Here is a 27,694-nt window from a genome sequence, read left to right on the forward strand (position 1 = left end):
TTCTCACAGCTTGTATCTGAGATTTGTTAAAGTGCTGCGGAATGCAAAGTTCAGATTAAGTTCCTATAGATCCGTGAATTCCTTATTAACATAGCCGAGTGGTCAGGCACTAGTAACTCTGTCACTCCCATCAGTGTTTCGCCTACACCTTCAGACTTGCAGGATAGTGTTCCATTGCCTCAAGTGTCCGGGGACACTTGAGCGCACAGCCTATCCCTGCAATGTCTGCTAGTTCAAGAAGTAGTTTCTCCACAGGGGATGCCTTGTCAGAAAACGATTACTTGAAACTAGTAATGCCATCTCTTGTTGATGTCACATGCCGCCTGCAGAAAGACGTCTCTGTTGCGGCTAGTGCTCTTACTAGAGTGTCTGTTGTTGTCCCTAGTGTTCCAGATGGTGATAACGTCCTAGTTGACAGTGATTCCTGCAAGGTCAAGGGTTTATTTGTTGAACCTTCCTTACATGTAAGAGACAGTAAGATCCATTTATTCCTTGCTAACACTTCGGGTCACAGTGTTTGTCTCAGAGCAAATACCAATCTCGTTGACCTGGTTCACTATCCTTACCTTGTTCAAGTACAGGATGACTTGCCACCTGACCAGTGGGTCGGTGCTATTTCAACAGGGAAGACCTCATCCACTCCACTGGATGAATCCATTCCACCAGTTGAGGAGAAAGATTTAGCTCCCACTGACTTCCTAGATGAGGTCAAGCGTTTGTTGACTCTGTTGAACAAACGTCATAAAGCCATTGCCTTACCAGGTGAGAAGATGGGTATAACGAACTTATTGTCCCATCGTATTCCACTTGAACCTGGTACTAGACCTATCTATATACCTGCGTACAGAATGCCTCATTCCCAAGTTGCTGTCGCAGAAGAATTGATCAATCAGATGCTCGATGATGGAGTTATTGCACCTAGCAATTCACCCTGGAATGCGCCTTTGATCCTAGTGCCTAAGAAGGACGGTACTTGGCGCCCGGTGATTGACTTTAGGAAGTTAAATGTGAAAACTATTCCAGATTGCTTCCCACTTCCTGTACTTGGTGATCTTTTATGTAACATCGGAGATAACAAAGCCTTCTCGACCCTGGACTCATTACAAGGGTTTTGGCAAGTCCCTCTTCACGAGGACAGCCAAGAGTTAACTGCATTCTCCACTCCCACAGGTCATTATCATTTCCTCCAAATGGCCTTTGGATTACGATCCTCCCCTATCACATTCTCAAGGCTCATGACCAATACCTTTAGAGGTCTCATAGGTAAAGCACTTATGGTGTACTTAGATGACGTAATCGTCATGTCCGAAGATGTGGATACACATTTGAAAAGACTTGATATAGTACATGTACTTGGTAAGCTTGAAGAAGCCAATTTAAAGATCAAACTGTCCAAATGTCAATTTTTCAGATCAGAAATTAAGTTTCTTGGTCACATAGTCACTCCTAGAGAGGTTACGACTGATCAAAGTAAAGTAACGGCAGTACTAAATTTTCCATCCCCCAAAACTGCTGATGCTGTAAGATCCTTTGTGGGTCTAGCAGGTTTTTATAGATCTTTCATTGCTAATTTCTCTTCCATAGCAGCTCCTCTAACTGAATTGCTTAAGAAAGATGCTCCTTTCGTTTGGACCTTCCGTCAAGAAAGAGCATTCCAGACATTAAAAGAAAAGCTAACGTCCGCTTCAATTTTGAAGTTTCCAGATTTTTCTAAGCCTTTCTATCTGACAACTGATGCTAGTTCAACTGGCATAGGTGCCGTACTAGCTCAGAAGACTGATGGCAAGCACAACACAGTTGCATTTGCTAGTAGAGTCCTTACGAAGGCTGAACGTAATTATACAGTAATGGAGCAAGAAGCTTTAGCAATAGTATGGTCTTTAACCCCTTCAGGGTCCAAGGCCAAAATCTGAAGTGGTGCTCCAGTGTCCAAGGAATTTTGAAAAAAAAAAAATTATTTTTTTCTTACAGAATTAAAGAGTATATTTTTGTGAAGGTAATAAGACAAAAAAAAAAAATCTGATCAGTACTTACCGAGATACAGCGGTGGGAAGTTGACCCAAAATGACCGGGTGGCAGCAACATCAGTGACTTCCGCAAAATCCCATTTATTTATTTTACGTTTTTTATACTTTTTTCTTTTCTTTTCTAATTTTTTTCTTTTTCTAATAACATTTGTGGCCTGTGAGACCAGTATAATGTATATTGTATAAGTGTACACTCATTGTATTCCATGCAATAACTGCACTAATTTGTTTATCATTATATTGCTTACAAAACTTGTTTACAAGTTTATTGTAAACAAAATGATGAAAATATTAGTGCGGTTATTGTGTTGAATACAACGGTACCATATAGTACCATATGGTACAATGGTGCCATAGGGTGCAATTGTACCATATGGTACAATGGCATCATACAATACAATGGTACCATATGGTACAATATGGCACATGATATAATGGTACCATATGATAGAATGGTACCATATGGTACAATGGCACCATTTGGTACAATGGTACCATATACAACGATACCATATGGTGCAATGGTACCTTATGGTACCATATGGTACCATATGATGCAATGGTACCATATGGTACATTGTACCATACAGTACAATGATACCATATGGTTCATTGTACCATATGGTAATGTTGTATTAAACACAATAAACACACTAATATTTTCATTATTATTTTGTTTACAATAGTTGTTTACAACAAAAATATGCAAAAATGTTGTATATTAGTAATGTTCTATTATATATTTACAAGTGTACAGGAACTTGACGTGTTCCTTGAGGTGGATGACAAAGCGCTTTGTCTCGGAAACTGCAGAGTCAGTAGCTAGCTTGCGTCGCCACTCACTCAGTCTTGGCTGGTGTCTCATGCCACCAACACCTATTGACCATATGGTACACGGTATCATATGTTACAGGGTACCATATGGTACATTGTACTACATACAGTGGTTCCTCGTTTTTCGTAATTAATCCGTTCCTGGAGCCGTTACTATAAACGAAATTTATGATTTGCGAATCAATTTTCCCCATAAGAAATAATGTAAATACAATTAATCCGTTCCTGACACCCAGAAGTATTAAAACAAAAAAATTTTTTACATGAAATATACATATAGTACATAAACAATACAATGGGAAATGATGAATGAAACATTAACAGCATAACACTTACCTTTATTGGAGATTCTTCTTAGTGTATGGGAGACTGGAGGAGGAGAGAGATTGGAATGTTTACAGTTTGGAAGGGGAATCCCCTTCCAGCAACACCTCAGGTACCAATTGCTTCTCTGGGGTTGCTTTTCTTCTCTGTTTCTTAATGCCACTAGGACCACCTTGAGAGTCACTCTAGTCCTGTCTCGCAAAGTAACTGTGGAGAGAGCTCTGTTTCTGGTGTCTCTTTAACACTTCCCGAAAATGGCCCAAGACTTTGTCACTGTACATATTTCTCACCTTCTTTACCACAGGCTTGGCACTAGGAGCTTTCTTTGGAGCCATGGTAGCTTATTTAGTAATTGCAAGCACTAAAATGAGTGGAATATTATGAAGTATTTTGTAGGAGCACTTGAGGGGACCTTCACTCACTGGTAAACAATGCCAGACTGGCTGGGTAGGGAGGCCGCCTTGGCTCACACCATGCGTATGCGTCCCGGACGAACTACTATTCGCGAGTCAACCTATGAAAAGCAAGTCCATGTTTATACGAAAATACCCCTATGATTGGTGAAATTTACGATTGCCGAGAACTACGAAAAGCGAGGGACCACTGTATATGGTATAGGGTACCATGCAGTACAGGATAACATATGATGCAGGGTACCATATGGTGCAGGGTACCATATGGTACAGGGTACCATATGGTATAGGGTACCATATGGTACAGGGTACCATATGGTACAGGGTACCATATGGTACAGGGTACCATATGGTACAGGGTACCATATGGTACAGGGTACCATACAGTACAGGACACCATCAGATCAGATCAGGACTCACAGGTAAGGACCCACGAGGGGCGAGGGGCAAGTGGGGACAGTGTGAAGAATAGACGGTGAGAGGAATGTCTTGAGTCGAAGAGAGAAGAGTCAGGACTAGACCCAACAGCTAAGCCTTGGAAGCAGAGGGAAACAGCAACACAAAAAACAGGAGAACACTCAGTCGTCCGGCTGGCAAGCTGTCTGCATCTTGCATTCTTGATGTTGATTGGAGGCTGGCAGAAGCTGGAGGCGTGGTCAAGGGAGGCTAGCTTCTTGATTGGTCAGGTGTCATTAAGGTGCGAGTCAGGAGTTACATCATTTCTTCACTGTTGGAGGCATTCCTTATGTTGTGCAGTTGTTGGGAGGAAACGATGAGTAGTCTTGTAATCTTGGGTCGAAATGCTGGATCGGACTGTAACTGGTCAAAGGTCATCTTGAGTGCTGTGAAGGAGCAATGGGTTCCTTTACGATTTGTAAACTTGACTGTTCTGTCATGTAATTTCTTATACAAAGTGTCGACATTCATGGTGGGTTCTTGGTCAGGAGTCATATAAAAAGTTATATCTTTCCAGTGCAGGTATTGATCTCGGTGTTGGTCTTCTGTATTAATACGTCGAGTGATGACTGGTGAGGTTTTTGTTGGTGGTTGCAGCATTGAAGGTTCATTCAATGTTGGTGTCTCCGCTACAGAGTGTATAGAAGACTGTGGTGGAATCGTGGCTTCTGATTGGTCCATTTGAGTAGTGGTGAGTGGAGGCGAAGGAATGATACAGTGGACCCCCGCATACCGCACGCATCGCATACCATACAATCCGCATACTGCTCGCTTTTTTCGCAAAAATTTTGCCTCGCATACCGCCCAAAAACCCGCTCACCGCCCTTCGTCCGAGACGCGTCCAATGTGCGGCCTGAGCCACGCTCACGTGTTCCGCCGGTGGCATTGTTTACCAGCCAGCCTCCGCGGTAACATCCAAGCATACAATCAGAACATTTCGTATTATTACAGTGTTTTTGGTGATTTTTTCTGGAAAATAAGTGACCATGGGCCCCAAGAAAGCTTCTAGTGCCAACCCTACAGCAATAAGGGTGAGAATTACTTTAGAGATGAAGAAAAAGATCATTGATAAGTATGAAAGTGGAGTGCGTGTCTCCGAGCTGGCCAGGTTGTATAATAAACCCCAATCAACCATCGCTACTATTGGTGGTACAGCTGCTGCTGCACTGTCAGCTGCTGCTGCACTGTCAGCTGCTGCTGCTGTTGTACCACTGTCAGCTGCTGCTGCTGCTGTAGCATCGTCTGCTGCTGCTGTAGCATCGTCTGCTGCTGCTGTAGCATCGTCTGCTGCTGCTGTAGCATCATCTGCTGCTGCTGTAGCATCGTCTGTTGCTGCTGTAGCATCGTCTGCTGCTGCTGTAGCATCGTCTGTTGCTGCTGTAGCATCGTCTGTTGCTGCTGTAGCATCGTCTGTTGCTGCTGTACCACCGTCAGCTGCTGCTGCTGCTGTAGCACCGTTGTTGGTGTGGCTTATTGAGAATACCAAGAAACAATTAACCCCAGAGGATTTGCCACCCAGGATAACCCAAAAAAGTCAGTGTCATCGAAGACTGTCTAACTTATTTCCATTGGGGTCCTTAATCTTGTCTCCCAGGATGCAACCCACACCAGTCGACTAACACCCTGGTGAACAGGGAAAAATGCCTGGAACTAGTGCTCATATTGGTGAATTTAAAGCCAGCAAAGGTTGGTTTGAGAGATTTAAGAATCGTAGTGGCATACACAGTGTGATAAGGCCTGTTCTGGAAGAAAATGCCAAACAGGACCTACAGTACTCAGGAGGAAAACGCACTCCCAGGACACAGTGTCTCATCAGTCATTGCTGCATCTTCAATAAAGGTAAGTGTCATTTATTCTTCATTTAGTAGAGTAGTACATGCACAATATATATTGTGCATGTACTACTCTACTATTGTGCATGTATCCTTCTCTTTGTGTGTAGGAAAATGTATATTTCATGTGGTAAAATTTTTTTTTTCATACTTTTGGGTGTCTTGCACGGATTAATTTGATTTCCATTATTTCTTATGGGGAAAATTCATTCGCATACCGAACATTTCACATAACAACCAGCCCTCTTGCACGGATTAAGGTCGCTATGCGGGGGTCCACTGTATTTGCGCCACCACGACGAGCCAATCGACGAATAGGAGGCGTGGTGCTGTCTTGGATGTTATCAGGTGAATGTTGATTGGAGGATTCAAAAGAGGATGCGTCGTCGTTGTCAGTTATTAATTCTTTCAAGTCATCTGGCGCTTCAAAACTGACGATCTTCGGGATTATTTTCAAAATTTCAGCTGATGGTGGACTTGCAGGGAAGTTAAATGATGGCATGTTGTGAGTGCAAGAAGTTCATTAATAGTCATGTTGAAAGAGCCAGGTTTTGCAGCATTTTGCATGTGGACAAACATCATGCAGTAATAGAATTTGGTAGAGATATCATCAGGTGGAGGTTGGGTAGTGAGAGGTGGTGGAGACGACTGTTGAGTGGCTTGTAGAATCTTGGATGTTGTAGATTGAATCTTGGCAATTGCAGCGTATGTAGGAGAGGTTCCAGATGACTTCTTTGTTTCTTCCTTCAGTTTCTTAGAGAGGATATCCTTACACACTGGACATTTGGCTGCAAGAGTATGGTGATCACTCTTACAGTTGATGCAAGTGGGAGCAGCAGTGGAAGTGCAAGAACGAAAATCGTGTCCTGCAGACCCACAGGTGGAACACATCTTCTTATTCTTCACGTGGCAGTCGGCAGTAGAGTGACTGTACGAGTAACATGTCCAGCAAGGTGTTATGTATGTGAAGCGTTCAGGTTCAATCTGTCGAGGGTTGATGTAGTAGTAAGAGATGGCCAGGCCATCAGACAGTGCTCTGGTCACCATGGTAACGTCCAGGAATGTGACCTTGAGCATTGAGGAAGCGTTGGGGATCTTCACTACAGAGTCAATCTTGGCCCAGGTGTTGAGGTCTTCAAGTGATGTCGTAATTTCCTGGATGGACATGTTCGTGATCAGCCTGTCTAGATGTTTCATAAACACTGAACGTTTTGCAAGCATGTATGGTGACGTGGAGATGGTAAAGCCGCGGTCTTCTAAGGTCTTCATGGCAGTAGGTGTAAGCACTTTGTCAGCTTCAGCATCATCGAGAAAAGTGACGATGAAAGCTCCTTTCAGTGATGTGATCTTGGAGAACTTTGCGTGAAGACAAGTGTTGAGAGAAGCTGCAAGCTCAAGCTTTGTGGCGTCATCGACGACAGCAGACTTGGGCTTAATTCTCACACGATGAGACATCATGGAGATGGTAGAGGTTCCCCTCCCCAACGGGGATCATAGGGATACTGTGCAAGTAAGGAGAGCTGCTATGACCTGCCTGGGCGAGAGTCAAGAGCAGAATCCAGGACACCATATGGTACAGATACAGGGATAACTATGGAAATAAGTCACCCTGACTTTTTTGGGTTATCCTAAGATTTTATACGTATGCTGCTATGTATGATAATCCATGTAATTGTATTTCTGTACACCTGAATAAACTTACTCAAGCGCATGTGGCATCATAAGTAAGTTTATTTAGTTATACACAAATAAAGTTACATAGAATATCATACTTAGCAGCATATGTTTGGAGAACCTAGGATAACCCAAAAAAGTCAGACAGACTTATTTCCATTAGGGTCCCTGTACCCTGTACCATATGGTATAATGTACCATATGGTACAATGTACTATATGGTACATTGTACCATATGGTACCATTGTACCATATGATACCATTGCACTATATGATACCATTGTATGACATTCTTGTAAACAACTTATATAACACCTTAGTGCAATTACAACTGAGAGTCTTGTGCCTTTTTTATATCATTAGATTAAACTCAGTTGTACTATAGCTCATTCTAGCTCAATACATAGTCAGTACCAAAGTCATTATATTAGACCATAGTGTAATTACTAGTGAGAGCCTGGTGATATTTTTAATTTGTATTTCTACATTATTAGATTAAACCTAGTTGTACTATTGCTCACTCTAGGTCAATACATAGACTATACCAAAGTCATTACATTAGACCTTAGTGCAATTACAAGTGAGAGTCTTGTGCTATTTTTAATTTGTATTTTTATATTATTAGTTTATACCTAGTTGTACTTTAGCTCATTCCAGCACAACACATAGACAACACCAACTTCATTATGTGTATTAGTGACTATACTCTACATGACCAAAATGCTATAGCTATATACTTGTCCAAACTTCCCACCACTACAGATATCAGTACTAAAACTCAACACACAACTCAGGATATAAATAACCATAATTTAAACCTAGAAGATGATTGATCACGTTGACCCTGATCTAAACCTACATAATCTGACACACAATCAAAACCTATTGGAAATTAACTGCCTTTACTACATAGCATCACAAGCCAGCACTATCCTAAACAATGATAAAAGTCTATCAGTACTTAACTACACCATCAGGTCCTTAAGCAAACACTATGATGACCTCCTGGCACTCCTTGAATCACTAAAGACACCCTTCTCCTGCATTATTCTTACCGAGACCTGGCTAAAACAGGACACAACAGATATCTACCCTCTACCAGGATACACAGCAATCCACAACTGCAGACCATACCAAGTTGCGGGTGGTATTGCAATCTATTACTCTAACCAATTATCTTGTATCAGCACCAATTGCTTTAGTGATGAATATGGAGAATACATTTTTGCTAATTTTACTGTAAAAAACCTTAAGATGCCTATAACAATCGGTGCCATTTACCGGATACCCCACACTAACATCCCAAATTTCAGTGAGAAATTAAAGGCACTAATAACAAACAGACAAATGAATAAGCACCACCTTCTCTTAGCTGGAGACTTCAACATCAACCTTGGCCTACTAGATGATCAGCCTGTAACTGATTTCATCAACAATATGAACAACACACTTCTCATACCAACAATAACTAAACCAACCAGGCTCACTGAAACAAGTGCAACCATAATAGACCACATATGGATCAATATACTAGCCCCCCTTAAATCAAGGATAATCACAGATAGCACTACAGACCACTACCCTACCTTCCTCTTGACAAACATTAGTAAACCACCACTTGAATACAACAAAGTCTCATTTAGACTCTATGATGAGGCCTCAATAAGGAAGTTCACAGCTGACCTAGAGACTGTTGACTGGCCTACAGAATTCTCCAAGGCCAATGGTATTGACGACTGGACAGACATTTTTCTTAACAAACTACTTAGACTATACAACAAACATTGTCCTATAAAAACAAAACAGATCACAAACAAACGGCTTGGTTGCCCATGGCTAACCAGCACCATTCTGAAATCCATTGATAAGAAATGCCAATATGAAAAGCAATATAGACAGGGCTTAATACACAAAGATATTCTTAAACACTATTCATCAGTCCTCACCAAAGTAATAAAGAAAGCCAAACAACTATACTACTCCAGTAGATTCACTGACACAAGAGGAGATATAAAAAAGACCTGGAAAACACTCTCTCAGATTCTAGGGACCCACAAACTGAAAAAAACCAAGAATATTGTCCTAACTAAACCTAATGAAACACCACTGCAACCCACCGACACAGTTAACAAGATAAACGACTTCTTCTCAACCATAGGTTCTAATCTTGCCAATAAAATCCCATGTACCAATGCCCATGCCGGGGACTACCTAGATGGGAATTTCCCAAATTCCTTCTATCTTGCTCCATCTGAGCCCACGGAAGTCACCGAGATTATAAAGTCACTTAAAAATAACTGAGGGAATCGGTCTCATGTCCCACCATTATTGTACAAGAGAGTGGCCCATGTCCTCTCGCATACTATCTCATTGCTTTTTAACAAGTCACTAGAAGCTAGCACCTTCCCGAAACTACTCAAGACGGCAAGGGTTACACCAATACATAAAGGTGGTGACCCTACAGATTTAAACAACTATAGGCCAATATCAAACTTACCATTGCTATCCAAAATCTTTGAGAAACTCGTGCACAGGAGACTATATTCATTTATAACGTCACAAAACATACTCAACCCCTGCCAATTTGGATTCAGGAAAAATAAAAGCACTAACGATGCAATTATAAAAATGCTAGATCTGCTTTACACAGCATTGGAAAATAAGGAATATCCACTAGGAATTTTTATTGACCTAAGAAAACTTTAGACACAGTAGACCACGGCATCCTACTCCACAAACTTGACCATTATGGTATAAGAGGCCATGCGCTTGCATATTTCAAATCTTACCTTACTAATAGGTATCAGTATGTCACCATTAAAGACACAGCATCAACAACACAGCCACTTGATACTGGAGTTCCGCAGGGAAGTGTCCTTGGTCCCCTGCTCTTCCTCATATACATCAATGATCTTCCAAACGTATCTCGACACCTGAACCCCATTCTCTTTGCTGACGACACGACTTATGTCATCTCTCACCCTAATCTTGCAACCCTCAACACCATTGTTAATGAGGAGCTGATCAAAATATCGACTTGGATGACAGCCAATAAACTTACGCTTAACGTTGACAAAACCTACTACAGTGGACCCCCGGTTAACGATATTTTTTCACTCCAGAAGTATGTTCAGGTGCCAGTACCGACCGAATTTGTTCCCATAAGAAATATTGTGAAGTAGATTAGTCCATTTCAGACCCCCAAACATACACGTACGAATGCACTTACATAAATACACTTACATAATTGGTCACATTCGGAGGTAATCGTTATGCGGGGGTCCACTGTACATTATGTTTGGTAGCAGAGCAGGAGATGCGGAAATTAACATTAAGATCGACAACACTCTAATTACCAGGCATAATGAGGGCAAATTCCTAGGCCTATACCTCGACAACAACCTGAACTTCAGCACCCATATCCAAGACATAACCAAAAAAGTATCCAAAACGGTTGGGATCCTCTCCAAGATACGATACTACGTGCCGCAAACTGCCCTTCTCACACTATACCATTCACTTATATATCCATACCTCACCTATGCTATCTGTGCTTGGGGTTCAACTGCAGCAACACACCTAAAGCCAATAATAACCCAACAAAAAGCTGCAGTAAGAATAATCACTAAATCCCATCCCTGGCAACACACACCCCCACTCTTCATAGATCTAAACTTACTCCCTGTTCAGTACATCCACACTTACTACTGTGCAATCTACATCTACAGGACCTTAAATTCCAATATTAACCTTGACCTAAAACGCTTTCTTGATAGTTGTGACAGAACCCACAGGCACAACACCAGACACAAACATCTCTATGACATTCCCCGTGTCCGACTAAACCTTTACAAAAATTCAATGTATGTCAAAGGCCCTAAAATCTGGAACACCCTACCTGAAAATTCCAAAACTGCAGACACATTCATCACCTTCAAAACTACCATCAGAAAACATCTTATCTCCCTGATACACCCTGTCAACTAATAATACGAATACCACCTGGTGGTTCACACTTACACTCACTCACCCATTTGACCATAAACAGAAATATCAATCTCAATCTCAAAATAATGAATCTTAACTAGTCATAAGTTGGTCTGTGATACTCCAATACTGAAACTACGTATAGTGCCAAAACAAAAGCATTCACATTGCTAAACTCACAACTAGTATTTAGTCACTTAGCCATAATACCAACTTATCTCATAATTCTGTAACATTTTAAATCTAAGATTTAATATAAGTCTGCCCCAAATGCCTAGCCATGCTAGGCATTCTGGTGGTACACTCTGTAATTATTATTTTACTACATGTAAACCACACAATAACCAAATTCTGTAAACTCAGCATTGTAATACTTATAGAGAATAAAGTTTGAATTGAATTGAATGGCACCATTGTACCATATGGTACCATTGTACCATATGGCACAATGGTACCATATGGTTCAAAACCATAGAATTCGTCTTCAGCTCCACTTCCATCAGTCTTAGAACTGTAAGTTGTGAAGAGGAGAGTCAGAATTCGCCTGAAGAGTGAGTGGGGAGTGAGAGCTTCCTTGCCGCCAGGTACTATGAACAAAGCTACTTTGCCGGCATTCCCACAATGCCATGTAGGCGTCCAGATTTTTTCTATGGTGTGCACACTGACCACCCAGACCCATTCTCTCAGATGTAGGCCTACCAGCCATCTCGTGCTAAATTTGACGCCACTAGAATTTTGGCGTAGATCTACGGTTTGGACCCTGAACGTAAAGCCGTAGGTCTACGGGACGGGTCCTGAAAGGGTTAAAGCACTTCCGAGACATTATTTACCAGTACCCTGTTCAGGTCTTGACAGACCATGCACCACTGATACCTTTATTCCAGAACAAACAACCTACTGGAAGGTTAGCTAGATGGACCTTGACAATCCAAGAGTTCATACTTTTGAACATTTACCTGGCAAGTCCAATGTAGTCGCAGATGTTTTATCACGACATGTTAGTATAGTAACTGCTGACCCTCCTTTTACTGCCGAGGATGTAAAGAATGCTCAAAGAACAGATCCCATGTGGTCTGGTGTGATTCGATTCCTGCTCCAGGAAGATCTTATTCTGACTGTGAAGCCACCAGCACCTATTAGTGACTTTGCCATGAGTCAGGAATTACTGTATCGAACATCCGAGTTGGGTACCCCAAGCAGAAGGGTATACCAGTTAGTAATTCCACAGTCACTAGTGAATGTAGCTCTACAGCTAGTTCACGATGTCCCAGGTGTTGCACACCCTGGTATGGATCGTTCTGTGAAACAAGCCAGAATGAAATACTTTTGGCCACGTATGGCAACTGACATTTCTGAGTATGTTAAGAAATGTAGTGTCTGTATGAAACATAAAGGAAATGTCAATGGTCCTAACCCAATCCAGGTGTATCCAACTACTAGCGAACCGTGGGAAAGAGTTGCGCTTGATTTGTTAACCAATTTTAAATGTTCCCTCCAAGGCAACAAACATATGTGTTATGGTAGACCATTTCACCAGATATTGTGAGTTAGTTCCTATTGCAGATAAGACTGCCAAGACAGTAGCTAAAGTGTTTAAGGAACGCATTATCTGCAGGCTTACCACCCCTAAGTCCCTAGTAACAGATAATGGCAGTGAATTCTGCAATGAGATTCTTGAAAATTTGTGTACCTTGTACAAGGTCTCTAAGTCAACCATTGTTCCCCATCATCCTGCGAGCAATGGTTTGGCAGAACGAACAAATAAGAAAGTACTAGATGTTTTGAGAGCCACTATCAACCCCAATAGTGAAACCTGGGATGAAGTTATACCGGATGTTCAATGTGCTATCAATTTTGCTTACAATGCTTCCATAGGTGACACTCCACATTATGCATTGTATGGTGTAGACAAGCGTTTAGCATATGAGTTGTTATATTCCACACCGAAACCAAATTATAACCTTGATTATTTCATAGCAACTCGTACCAGCATAGCTCAAAGTGTTTTTAGAAGAATCCCTGAAACACTTCTTAAATCAACAGCAGAATTTACTAGAGTAACTAATAGCCGTGCTAAGCCGACAAAAGTTAAAGTGGGTTCGAGAGTAATGCTGACTAATTTCAACAAAACATCCGCAATGCCTAAACTCGATCAAAAGTTTGTTGGCCCTTATCAAGTAGTTGAACATATCAATGGCAATAAGTATAAGGTTAGAGAAATTAGTACTGGTCAGTACAAAGAATCGCATTTAGATCATATGAAGTTAGTATGTGATGTTGATGATATTGCTACCCAGACTAATGTGACAGATGCTGACAATCCTCCTGACTCTGTACCCTGTACCTCTAATACTCAGCCAGATAATCAACCCGAATGTCGTTATTCTTTGCGTACACGACAAGTATTGAGAAACCCTCAAGTATCTTTTGTAGATACTTGTTCAGATCTCCCTCAGTCAAGGCATGTGTTAGCCATTGCAAAGGAATTTGATCCTCCCAGAGATGATAACCATTCTGCATATGTAAATCTTACCCCTGTATAATTAGATGTCCGAGATGAATGAAATTGTCAACTGTGTGTTATGTTATTAGCTGATCAGTTTTTCAGAAATTTTTTGTGTTCACGTTCCCTCCAAATTCTGAGAATTTAGCAGTAGTATTGATCTGTGCGCACCAGATTTGCCTTTGCTGTTAATTACTTTCACTTGTGTAAATATATTTTTTTCTTCCTCGGAATCTGTAGAGTGCATGAATACAGATCGATCGATCAATCCATCCTTTATTATACCATGATTTGTTTTTATAATTCGTAATGCTTTACGTTAAAACCCAGTATGTTAAAACATTATGATATCATCCATTAGTTCTAAGTTATATATGTCTTTGTTATTATATAGAATCAGCCCAGAGCCACCTGCCTGTTCAGCCTATAGCATAGTAGTGTATGTTGAGACGACATGCGTAACATGACCGAGCTGTCAGTATAGCTACTGAATTCACTTATAAGTATACTTGTGTAGTATATCGTAGATTGTATCATCCATACATATATATTTAGGCTCCCTAGTCAGTAGGCTCAGTGACTAGCATGTGTGACGTCACGTGATGCGCATGTGTGCGTGAGTACTTCTATAACTCTCTCAGTTCTCGTTTAGACATATAAGCAGCAACAGGCAGGCTGGGCCTCCCTTACCACAGTCTGATAATATAGTGTTACCAACCAACCAGTGTGTTTAACTACAACCATCTATACTCCAACGAACCCCGACGACATATATACTGTGAGTGTGTTGTAGCCAGGCAGAGGGAAAACATTACGTTTTCCTGCTTTTGTTTACAATTCTCGGCTTGAATTATTCATTACATATCCCTTTGTTTATGATGGCATCTAAAGGTAGTTGTTAGAAATGATTAAACTCAGTGAACATGGTATGTCAATGGTAATAATATGGCTCTGGGCTACATTAAATATCGTGTAGTTACGTAGGTAGGTATAGGTATGTAGCCCAGGCAGACTACATACCTACATACTATTATAACTGATAATTATACGTATCCTAGGTAGTAGGTTGGTAAACAGCAACCGCCCAGGGAGGTACTACCGTCCTGCCAAGTGAGTGTACAACGAAAACCTGTAATTGTTTTACATGATGGTAGGATTGCTGGTGTCTTTTGTCTGTCTCATAAACATGCAAGATTTCAGGTATGTCTTGCTACTTCTACTTGCACTTAGGTCACACTACACATACATGTACAAGCATATATATACACACCCCTCTGGGTATTCTTCTATTTTCTTTCTAGTTCTTGTTCTTGTTTATTTCCTCTTATCTCCATGGGGAAGTGGAACAGAATTCTTCCTCCGTAAGCCATGTGTGTTGTAAGAGGCGACTAAAATGCCAGGAGCAAGGGGCTAGTAACCCCTTCTCCCGTATAAATTACTAAATTTAAGAGAAACTTTCATTTTTCTTTTTGGGCCACCCTGCCTTGGTGGGATACGGCCGGTGTGTTGAAAGAAAGAAGAATTATACGTATGTGTAACTGTACCTCTAGGTAGTAGGTTGGTAGACAGCAACCGCCCAGGGAGGTACTACCGTCCTGCCAAGTGAGTGTAAAACTGAAGCCTGTAATTGTTTTACACGATGGTAAGATTGCTGGTGTCTTTTTTTATCTGTCTCATACACATGCAAGATTTCAGGTATGTCTTGCTACTTCTACTTACACTTAGGTCACACTACACATACATGTACAAGCATATATATACACACCCCTTTGGGTTTTCTTCTATTTTCTTTCTAGTTCTTGTTCTTGTTTATTTCCTCTTACCTCCATGGGGAAGTGGAACAGAATTCTTCCTCCGTAAGCCATGCGTGTTGTAAGAGGCGACTAAAATGCCGGGAGCAAGGAGCTAGTAACCTCTTCTCCTGTATATATTACTAAATGTAAAAGGAGAAACTTTCGTTTTTCCTTTTGGGCCACCCCGCCTCGGTGGGATACGGCTGGTGTGTTGAAAGAAAGAAAGAAAAGTAACTGTACCTAGGTGTGCCTTCACTCAAGGTGTCATTTCTTTTAAAAATAATGTTACATAAGAATGGGAGTGTTTCTCTTTATTTATTCTACTGTATCAACATGGAGACGACTTGTACACAATGTAAAGTGACAAAAACCAGACGCCTTATCTAGTTTGTTTACATTACATGTGGGTGGTGTGGGGAGGGCTTCCCTGGCTCAATTCCATGCTTTCCAAACCTGACTCCCTACAAATAAAACTCACTTCTCACCCTTACATTAAGACTACAAATATTTTAAGGTAATTAATGAATGTGCTGTATATGTATTTTATCGCTCTGGGGAGCTTTAATTAAATGTAGTATATTACATGTGGGTGGGGTGGGGAGGGCAACCCTGGCTGGATTCCATACTTCTCAAACCTGACTTCCTACAAATAAAACTCACCTCTCACCCTATATTAAGACTACAAATATTTTAAGGTAATTACTGAATGTACTGTGCGTATATTTTATCGCTCTGGGGAGCTTTAATTAAATGTAGTACATTACGTATGGGTGGGGTGGACTGACCTGGCTGGCTACCATACCTCCCAAACCTAACTTCCTACAAATTAAACTCGCCTCTCGCCATACATTAAGACTACAAATATTTTAAGGTAAGTAATGGGTGTACTGTGTGTATATTTTACTTTTTATTGTTTTTAATGCCTAGTTCTATTGCTAATGTAATATATGTTAGTGTAAACTTGATAATGCCGATGGTGACACTCTTCAAATCGCTAGTGCTCCCTCACTTAGAATATTGCGCAGTGCTGATGGCCCCATTCAGGGCAGGAGACATATCGGAGCTGGAATAAATACAGAGATTGTTTACAGCTCACATTGAGCCAGTAAAGCACCTAAACTACTGGGTACACCTGCAAGTCTTGAACATATACTCATTGGAGTGGAGGAGAGAGAAGTAATATACCTGAAAGGTACTCGAGGGCTTGGTCCCAAATCTGCACACTGCCATAACAACATACTAGAGTGAGAGATATGGGAGGAAGTGTAAAATAAACCCAGTGAGGAGCAGGGGTGCGGTGAGGACAATAAGGGAACGCTGTATCAACATCCGGGGTCCCAGACTTTTCAACATCTTCCCAGAAGATATCAGAAACACTGCTGGAACAAGTGTAGAAGCCTTCAAGAGGAAACTAGACATGTATCTTCACCAGGTGCCAGATCAACCAGGCTGTGATGGATATGTGGGCCTCCAGCAGCAACAGCCTGGTTGACCAGGCAAGCACCAGACGAGCCTGGCCCATGGCCGGGCTCAGAGAGTAGATATACTCACGAAATTCTTCGAAGGTATTACCTGGCATTTGTATGTGTTTATAAGTGGATAAAATGGCGTTCTGCTTTCCGGCAGTAGCCTGGAACCTAACCTGCCAAATTAGTGGGGCCCTACTGTGTGTGTGTGTGTATATATATATATATATATATATATATATATATATATATATATATATATATATATCTTTCTTCTTTCAACGTACCAGCCGTATCCCACTGAGGTGGGGTGGCCCAAAAGAAAAAACTGAAGTTTCTCCTTTTAAATTTAGTAATATATACAGGAGAAGGGGTTACTAGCCCCTTGCTCCCGGCATTTTAGTCGCCTCTTACAACACGCATGGCTTACAGAGGAAGAATTCTGTTCCACTTCCCCATGGAGATAAGAGGAAATAAACAAGAACAAGAATTAGAAAGAAAATAGAAGAAAACCCAGAGGGGTGTGTATATATATGCTTGTACATGTATGTTTAGTGTGACCTAAGTGTAAGTAGAAGTAGCAAGACTTACCTGTAATCTTGCATATTTATGAGACAGACAAAAGACACCAGCAATCCTACCATCATGTAAAACAATTACAGGCTTTCGTTTTACACTCACTTGGCAGGACGGTAGTACCTCCCTGGGCGGTTGCTGTCTACCAACCTACTACCTAGGATATATATATATATATATATTATATATATATATATATATATATATATATATATATATATATATATATATATATATATATATATATATATATATATATATATATTTTTTTTTTTTTTTTTTTTTTTTTTTTTTTTTTTTTTTTTTTTTTTTTATCACACCGGCCGATTCCCACCAAGGCAGGGTGGCCCGAAAAAGAAAAACTTTCACCATCATTCACTCCATCACTGTCTTGCCAGAAGGGTGCTTCACACTACAGTTTTTAAACTGCAACATTAACACCCCTCCTTCAGAGTGCAGGCACTGTACTTCCCATCTCCAGGACTCAAGTCCGGCCTGCCGGTTTCCCTGAATCCCTTCATAAATGTTACTTTGCTCACACTCCAACAGCACGTCAAGTATTAAAAACCATTTGTCTCCATTCACTCCTATTAAACACGCTCACGCATGCCTGCTGGAAGTCCAAGCCCCTCGCACACAAAACCTCCTTTACCCCCTCCCTCCAACCCTTCCTAGGCCGACCCCTACCCCGCCTTCCTTCCACTACAGACTGATACACTCTTGAAGTCATTCTGTTTCGCTCCATTCTCTCTACATGTCCGAACCACCTCAACAACCCTTCCTCAGCCCTCTGGACAACAGTTTTGGTAATCCCGCACCTCCTCCTAACTTCCAAACTACGAATTCTCTGCATTATATTCACACCACACATTGCCCTCAGACATGACATCTTCACTGCCTCCAACCTTCTCCTCGCTGCAACATTCATCACCCCCGCTTCACACCCATATAAGAGCGTTGGTAAAACTATACTCTCATACATTCCCCTCTTTGCCTCCAAGGACAAAGTTCTTTGTCTCCACAGACTCCTAAGTGCACCACTCACTCTTTTTCCCTCATCAATTCTATGATTCACCTCATCTTTCATAGACCCATCCGCTGACACGTCCACTCCCAAATATCTGAATACGTTCACCTCCTCCATACTCTCTCCCTCCAATCTGATATTCAATCTTTCATCACCTAATCTTTTTGTTATCCTCATAACCTTACTCTTTCCTGTATTCACCTTTAATTTTCTTCTTTTGCACACCCTACCAAATTCATCCACCAATCTCTGCAACTTCTCTTCAGAATCTCCCAAGAGCACAGTGTCATCAGCAAAGAGCAGCTGTGACAACTCCCACTTTGTGTGTGATTCTTTATCTTTTAACTCCACGCCTCTTGCCAAGACCCTCGCATTTACTTCTCTTACAACCCCATCTATAAATATATTAAACAACCACGGTGACATCACACATCCTTGTCTAAGGCCTACTTTTACTGGGGAAAAATTTCCCTCTTTCCTACATACTCTAACTTGAGCCTCACTATCCTCGTAAAAACTCTTCACTGCTTTCAGTAACCTACCTCCTACACCATACACTTGCAACATCTGCCACATTGCCCCCCTATCCACCCTGTCATACGCCTTTTCCAAATCCATAAATGCCACAAAGACCTCTTTAGCCTTATCTAAATACTGTTCACTTATATGTTTCACTGTAAACACCTGGTCCACACACCCCCTACCTTTCCTAAAGCCTCCTTGTTCATCTGCTATCCTATTCTCCGTCTTACTCTTAATTCTTTCAATTATAACTCTACCATACACTTTACCAGGTACACTCAACAGACTTATCCCCCTATAATTTTTGCACTCTCTTTTATCCCCTTTGCCTTTATACAAAGGAACTATGCATGCTCTCTGCCAATCCCTAGGTACCTTACCCTCTTCCATACATTTATTAAATAATTGCACCAACCACTCCAAAACTATATCCCCACCTGCTTTTAACATTTCTATCTTTATCCCATCAATCCCGGCTGCCTTACCCCCTTTCATTTTACCTACTGCCTCACGAACTTCCCCCACACTCACAACTGGCTCTTCCTCACTCCTACAAGATGTTATTCCTCCTTGCCCTATACACGAAATCACAGCTTCCCTATCTTCATCAACATTTAACAATTCCTCAAAATATTCCTTCCATCTTCCCAATACCTCTAACTCTCCATTTAATAACTCTCCTCTCCTATTTTTAACTGACAAATCCATTTGTTCTCTAGGCTTTCTTAACTTGTTAATCTCACTCCAAAACTTTTTCTTATTTTCAACAAAATTTGTTGATAACATCTCACCCACTCTCTCATTTGCTCTCTTTTTACATTGCTTCACCACTCTCTTAACTTCTCTCTTTTTCTCCATATACTCTTCCCTCCTTGCATCACTTCTACTTTGTAAAAACTTCTCATATGCTAACTTTTTCTCCCTTACTACTCTCTTTACATCATCATTCCACCAATCGCTCCTCTTCCCTCCTGCACCCACTTTCCTGTAACCACAAACTTCTGCTGAACACTCTAACACTACATTTTTAAACCTACCCCATACCTCTTCGACCCCATTGCCTATGCTCTCATTAGCCCATCTATCCTCCAATAGCTGTTTATATCTTACCCTAACTGCCTCCTCTTTTAGTTTATAAACCTTCACCTCTCTCTTCCCTGATGCTTCTATTCTCCTTGTATCCCATCTACCTTTTACTCTCAGTGTAGCTACAACTAGAAAGTGATCTGATATATCTGTGGCCCCTCTATAAACATGTACATCCTGAAGTCTACTCAACAGTCTTTTATCTACCAATACATAATCCAACAAACTACTGTCATTTCGCCCTACATCATATCGTGTATACTTATTTATCCTCTTTTTCTTAAAATATGTATTACCTATAACTAAACCCCTTTCTATACAAAGTTCAATCAAAGGGCTCCCATTATCATTTACACCTGGCACCCCAAACTTACCTACCACACCCTCTCTAAAAGTTTCTCCTACTTTAGCATTCAAGTCCCCTACCACAATTACTCTCTCACTTGGTTCAAAGGCTCCTATACATTCACTTAACATCTCCCAAAATCTCTCTCTCTCCTCTGCATTCCTCTCTTCTCCAGGTGCATACACGCTTATTATGACCCACTTCTCGCATCCAACCTTTACTTTAATCCACATAATTCTTGAATTTACACATTCATATTCTCTTTTCTTCTTCCATAACTGATCATTTAACATTACTGCTACCCCTTCCTTTGCTCTAACTCTCTCAGATACTCCAGATTTAATCCCATTTATTTCCCCCCACTGAAACTCTCCTACCCCCTTCAGCTTTGTTTCGCTTAGGGCCAGGACATCCAACTTCTTTTCATTCATAACATCCGCAATCATCTGTTTCTTGTCATCCGCACTACATCCACGCACATTTAAGCAACCCAGTTTTATAAAGTTTTTCTTCTTCTCTTTTTTAGTAATTGTATATAGGAAGGCCCCACTTATACGGCTGGTTAGGTTCCAGGCTACCGCCGTAAAGCGGAAACCGCCGTAAAGTGGAACACCCTTTTTTTCCACTTACAAATGCATACAAACACTAGATAACAAGTTTACACTAACATATATTAAGTTAGCAATAGAACCAGGCATCAAAAAACAATAAAAAGTACAATACACACATAGTGCACTCATTACTTCCCTTAAAATATTTATAGTCTTAATCTAGGGTGAGACAAGTAGTATTTATTGTAAGAAATCAAGTGTGGTATGTATGGTAGTCAGCCAGGCTACAACAGAGTTGTAGATGCATGGAACAGTCTTCCCAGTGGGGTGATAGAGGCTAGGACCTTGAGTAGCTTTAAGAAGAGACTGGACAAATATATGAGTGGGAGGGGCTGGGTTTGATTGGTGTCATGGGGTACGGGAGTTATTTCTTGGGTAGCTTTAGGTAAATGTCGTTTTGATAAGGACCTACCTCGTATGGGCCAGTAGGCCTTCTGCAGTGTTCCTACATTCTTATGTTCTTATGTTCATACCAGGCCACCCCACCCACACATACAATTCTATGATATTTAAGCATCCCAGAGCGATAAAATGTATATACAGTTCACTCATTACTTACCTTAAAATATAGGGTGAGATGAGTAGTATTTATTGTAAAAAATCAAGTGTGGTATGTATGGTAGTCAGCCGGGCTACCATACCAGGCCAACCCACCCACACATATATTCCATGATATTTAAGCATCCCAGAGCGATAAAATGTACAGGAAGGCCCCACTTATACGGCGGGTTAGGTTCCAGGCTACCGCCGTAAAGCGGAAATCGCCGTAAAGTGGAACACCCTTTTTTTCCACTTATAAATGCATACAAACACTAGATAACAAGTTTACACTAACATATATTAAGTTAGCAATAGAACCAGGCATCAAAAAACAATAAAAAGGTACAATACACACATAGTGCACTCATTACTTACCTTAAAATATTTATAGTCTTAATCTAGGGTGAGACAAGTAGTATTTATTGTAAGAAATCAAGTGTGGTATGTATTGTAATAGCCTCACCAGGCCACCCCACCCACACATACTATTCTATGATATTTAAGCATCCCAGAGCGATAAAATGTATATACAGTTCACTCATTACTTACCTTAAAATATTTGTAGTCTTAATGTAGGGTCAGGAGTAAGTAAATGAGATAAAACGAATAAATGAGAGAGAGAAAGAATGAATACATGAGAGGGGGCAGGCGCAGTTATGTAAACAAACCAATAATATACGACATTTAAATGACTCGATGTATGTAAGTTTATTTAGGTACAGGTATACATAAGTATAATTATCAGAGTATATATAAAATATGAAATAACTTTTAAAAACATTTGAAATTTTGGAGTTTCCAGACAAAATGGAGAGACTTAGTGCTTACTGAGCTCATCGAGAATGTAAACAAACAGGGTGGGGCACGGTGACCGTATTAGAAAGTCAGGTGGGGGGAGCCGTATAGTGAGTTTTGGTCATAATTTGAAATGTCCGTATTAGCGGAACGCCGTAAAGTGAAACGCCGTAAAGCGGGGCCTTCCTGTATATACAGTTCACTCATTACTTACCTTAAAATATTTGTAGTCTTAATGTAGGGTCAGGAGTAAGTAAATGAGATAAAACGAATAAATGAGAGAGAGAAAGAATGAGTGCATGAGAGGGGACAGGCGCAGAGTTATGTAGACAAACCAGGCGAAGGTAAGTTTTGTAAACGAAGTGTACGCGTCTGGTTTGTGTACAAGTTACATTGTGTACAGGTTGTCTCTACATTGATACGGTAGAATAAATAAAGAAGAACACTCCCATTCTCATGTAACATCATTTTAAGAAGAAATGATGCTCTGAGTGAAGGCAATGGAAATAAGTCACTCTGACTTTTTTGGGTTATCCTAGGTTCTCTACACATATGTTGTTATGTATGATAATCTATGTAACTGTATTTGTGTATACCTGAATAAACTTACATACATACGAAAGGAATAATTTTCTACAGTTACCCCCAGTAACACATTTTCTCTTATGTTAGATTAGAGAAAATGTTATTCTTGGCATCACTTGTACAAGTTATCTGGCTACGACATCTCATATTTATGTTTATTTATTCTATTGTAGGGTGTATTTATCATCTTTTTATGTTATGTATCGTGTTTATTATATAATTTTGAAAAAATATCATGGATGGATTAATGAAAATGTGTATATTAACGTAATATACAACATTTAATAAGACTCGGTGATTATTATTATTATTATTAGCATTTCTAATATGGCGTCACTTGTGCAAGTCGTCTGCTACCACATCTCATATTTATGTTTATTTATTCTATTGTGGGGTGTATTTATCATCTTTTTATGTTATGTATCGTGTTTATTATATAATTTTGAAAAAATATCATAGATGGATTAATGAAAATGTGTATTTAACGTAATATACGACATTTAAATGAGACGATGATTATTATTATCATTACTAATATGACGTCTGGAGACATAAGACACTCTTACTGATTTTAATGTGTACCTGCATGCCAGCACAGTATGTAAGTTTATTTAAGTACAGGTATACATAAGAATTATTATCAGAGTATATATAAAATATGAAATAACTTTTAAAAACATTTGAAATTTTGGAGTTTCCAGACAAAATGGAGAGACTTAGTGCTTACTGAACTCACGAAGAATGTAAACAAACAAGGTGGGGCGCGGTGACCGTATTAGAAAGTCAGGTGGGGGGAGCCGTATAGCGAGTTTTGGTCATAATTTGAAATGACCGTATTAGCGGAATGCCGTAAAGTGAAACGCCGTAAAGCGGGGCCTTCCTGTATATATATATATATACAGGTCCTCCATCACAAATCTGGCATCATTGGGACCTGTAGTGTGCTGGATTACTGGGTTTGCCGGATTACAGAGTGGTTAGGTTAGAAAACGCTTAATAAAATTAACCAACTTGACTTACACAAAGTTCATTGAACATCAGCAAAAATCAAACATTTCCGCTACTTTGAGCTCAATTTCAAGGTACTTTTCGTCATGAAAGCAATCAAAATCATGTCTATTTCTGTAATACAGAGATAGGAGATGGAGATGGGAAGTACAGTGCCTGCACTCTGAAGGAGGGGTGTTAATGTTGCAGTTTAAAAACTGTAGTGTGAAGCACCCTTCTGGCAAGACAGTGATGGAGTGAATGATGGTGAAAGTTTTTCTTTTTCGGGCCACCCTGCCTTGGTGGGAATCGGCCAGTGTGTTAATAAAAAAATAATAATAATTCTGTAATTCAGTGGACCCTCAACATTCGATATTAATCCGTTCCTGAGAGCTCATCGAATGTCGAAAATATCGAAAGCCGAATTAATTTTCCCCATAAGAAATAATGGAAATAAAATTAATCTGTGCAAGACACCCAAAGGTATGAAAAAAAAATTTACCACATGAAATATTAAGTTTAATGCAATAGAATAATTACAATAACAACAATAACAATAGATTAATAACAAAAGAATAATTGACACTTACCTTTAATGAAGATCTGGTGATGATTGATGGTGATGATTCACAAATGATCACTTGAGAGATGCTATCTCCTGCTATCTGTTTTTCATTTATCCACACCAATAACAGTCTCTCAACATCTTCTAACACTAGCCATCTCTGTTTCAAAAACAAAGTTGAACCTTTTGCAAGAACAGCTTCCTTGATTGCCATTTTCCTGCTCACTATAGTAGAGAGGGTTGATTCGGGTTTACTATACAACCTGGCCAGCTCCGACACACGCACTCCACTTTCGTACTTTGCAATTATCTCTTTCTTCATTTCAACAGTCATTAGCACCTTTTTTCTTGAAGGGTTGGCACTAGAAGCTTTCTTGGGGCCCATGGTTACTTATTTTGCAGAAACAAGCACCAAAAACAGTGATAATATGGAATGTACCGAATGTATCCTTAAATGCGTGCACACTGGCTGGCTTGTAAACACTGGCACACACAGGGCAGTTCAAGCCACACGTGGACACGTCTTGTACGAATCGCATCGCATACCAGGTTTTGTAACGGGAACCGAGGCAAATTTTTTGCAATATAATGCATCGGTTACCGGATTTATCGGATACCGATAGCATCGCGAACCGGGGGTCCACTGTAATCTAATTTACATTTTTCCTTGTGGGAACAAATTTGTTTGGTAATGGAACTCGAACAGCCTTCTGGAACGAATTATGGCTGAAACTCAGGGTTCCACTGTACAGTGGAACCCCGGTTATAGACCGTCGCAGAAACCAATCGATTCAGAATCGAACGCTTTTATCAGCGAAATTTTGCTCCGGATATCGGCCATGCTCTCGGAAATAGGCCGTATGAGAAGTGTCACCACCAACCGGCAATGCTCTTTATCACGCATATCACACACTCAGTCTGCGCATCTCTCTTGTTGGATTAGGAATACTTCGTGGCTTCATCCATGGTTTCTGGTGTTTTTTTTTGTTGATTGCAACTGTGAAATAAGCCATCATGGGGCCAAAGAAAGTTCAGAGTGCTAGCCCTTTGGTAAAGAAGGTGAGAAACATGATAGAATTCAAGAAAGAACTCGTAATAACCAATATAAACAACATAGAAATATAATGGAAATAAGTCACTCTGTCTGACTTTTTTGGGTTATCCTAGATTCTCTACACACATGCTGCTACATATGATAATCTATGTAACTATGTAGCTGCTATGTATGATAATCTATGTAACTGTATGTGGGCAAACCTAAATAAACTTACTTATAGAAACATGATATATTCAGTACTCTAGAATTAATAAAATATGTCATTATATGACGAGTGTTTACAGCCAGTAGCAACATAAAACAATTACCGCTCTGAATGTTTCTTCCCATGTTTGCCCTGAGGTCCTGGGATAAGAGAAAATGGAGTGTTTTGCAAGGCTAAACCCACTAGATCACTGGTTTCATACAGGAACACTGAAAAAAAAAAATGATTTCTTCAGTAATTAAGGACATATGTGTAAAGTGGAGTGAGTTGCAAAGTTTTGCAGGGAATTATCACCCCTAACAAAGCTGTTGCAAGCCATGTCTGCAACATGTTCATTTACAAAACCTTGTCCCACTTCAGGCAAATTTTAAAGAGACACCAGAAGCAGACCTCTCTGGACAGATTTTTTGTGCAATAGGGGTACAGTGACTCTCGAGCTGGTCCTAGTGCCAGTAAAAGACAAAGAAGGGAATTAACCCCAGAGAGGGCTTTGATACCTGAAGTCCTTATGGAGAGGGATTCCCCTTCCAAACAATAATCAGTCCTCCCTCTCTCGTCGTTGTCGAGGGATTCCCCTTCCAAACAATAATCAGTCCTCCCTCTCTCCTCCTCGTCTTCTTCCATATGCCAACAAGGGTCTTCAATAAAGGTATGTAATGTTTGTTTATTATTAAAATTACTGCTGTATTTCTTTCTCATTGTTTTGTGTATGTAAAACTATAGTTAATCTTTAAAAAATGTATTTTTTTTGTTAATATTTTTGGGTGTCTGGAATGGATTAATTGTATTTACATTATTTCTTATGGGAAATATTGATTCGGTTTTAGGGCGTTTCAGATATAGGCCAACCTTCTGGAATGGATTACAGCCGTAACATTAAATCCGCCTAACGAAGTGTTTGAGTGTAAAAATTTTGGCCCGCCTAACAATAAAAAAGTCTCCCAACATGATTTGTCCCGAACCTGTCCGTCCAGCCTGAGTGCCTCAGCTGCCCTGCCGTCATTGTTTACAAGCCAGGGTGGCTGGTTTCGTGCACACATTCGATACATTTTGTATTATACCATTGTTTATATTGCTTGTAACTGCTAAATAAGCCACCATGGGCCCAAAGAAAGCTTCTAGTGCCAACCCTGTGGTAAAAGGGTGAGAAATACTGTCGTACCACTGTCAGCGGCTGCTGCACCACTGTCAGCTGTTGCTGAACCACTGTCAGCTGTTGCTGAACCACTGTTAGCTGTACTACTCGAAGATGTGGAGAGTGTTGTTGGTGTGGCTTAACGAGAAACAATTAGCCCCAGAAGGTTAGCCACCCAGGATAACCCAAGAAAGTCAGTGAGTCATCGAGGACTGTCTAACTTATTTCCATTGGGGTTCTTAATCTTGTCCCCCAGGATGTGACCCACACCAGTTGACTAACACCCAGGTGAACAGGAAAAAATGCCTGGAACTAGTGCTCATATTGATGAATTTAAGGCCAGCAAAG

General features: G+C 40.4%; 1 long non-coding RNA gene across 1 annotated transcript in view; it reads left to right on the plus strand.

Moving 5' to 3' along the window:
• The window catches only part of LOC128705834 (uncharacterized), a 58,628-nt gene that overhangs the window by 6,168 nt on the left and 24,766 nt on the right, over positions 1-27,694 (plus strand). The window lies entirely within an intron of this gene.

This window comes from Cherax quadricarinatus, chromosome 67 (genome assembly GCF_038502225.1).
Source record: "Cherax quadricarinatus isolate ZL_2023a chromosome 67, ASM3850222v1, whole genome shotgun sequence".
NCBI classification, from domain to species: Eukaryota; Metazoa; Arthropoda; class Malacostraca; order Decapoda; family Parastacidae; genus Cherax; species Cherax quadricarinatus.